Genomic DNA, 944 nt, shown 5'->3' on the forward strand with positions numbered 1-944 from the left:
GCTATCTCCAATCTGAAACTGAAACAGGCCTACAGCACCGCAACAATGATAATACATTGTATCATAGATATGAAGGATTTATCATTATCAAGATTTTTGCATTTCCTTTCTGTTTTCTCTATTTATCACATTTTTGCAATTCTACGTTAATTTACAAAGCCATGATCATAATTATTTCTGTTAATACCTCAACGTATATTTGATTTACAAACCGGTAACGGCAAAAACGAGGAGAGGGTTGAGACTAACTGGAGTATACAAGTCCAATTAATATTGATCTTTTCATACAGCGGCTCAAGATTAGCATATCGATTTTGTAGGGACTTTATAGAATGTATTCAGGTTTTATTCGGCGCATGTATCTAATGGCTTAGCATAGCACGTTACGAAAGGGGGAAAATACCATTAATGTAAGCAGTATTAATCTTTCTCTATTTCTTTTTCTTCACTTTACACAATACTTATACAAAGTATGGGTAGAGTATTAGTCTGAGATCGGTTAACTTCTTTTCAGACCCTTTTGTGAATTTTCAAGTGGTATCTATGAAAGTATTTGCATTACCAAATTAAAATATGCAGCACTTGCAGGATTGTGGAAATTTATCAATGAACAGTCAATATATATAATTTTACCATTATATTGGGATTATCCTTGCATATCCTTGACATTTTCATATTGATCTAAAATGATTAATGCTTTTAACACTGACATCTGGTGATAAATTTGGCTGAGAGTTTTAGGCAACATCCCGACGGTTTTAATGACAGTCGTGGCAGAAAGTTTTGTCATGAACGTTATGGGTGCAATAATGGAATCCTACCTTAGGCCCTGACTCGATCATGCATCGCTTTAATGCAGCCCGGGAAGCAAATAAACATCGCTATTCAGTCGGCCGAAAATTGAACTGGTATGTATAAGGTACATAGAAAGGTTTTGTAAGATT

Source organism: Penaeus monodon, chromosome 22 (assembly GCF_015228065.2).
Source record: "Penaeus monodon isolate SGIC_2016 chromosome 22, NSTDA_Pmon_1, whole genome shotgun sequence".
NCBI lineage: Eukaryota > Metazoa > Arthropoda > Malacostraca > Decapoda > Penaeidae > Penaeus > Penaeus monodon.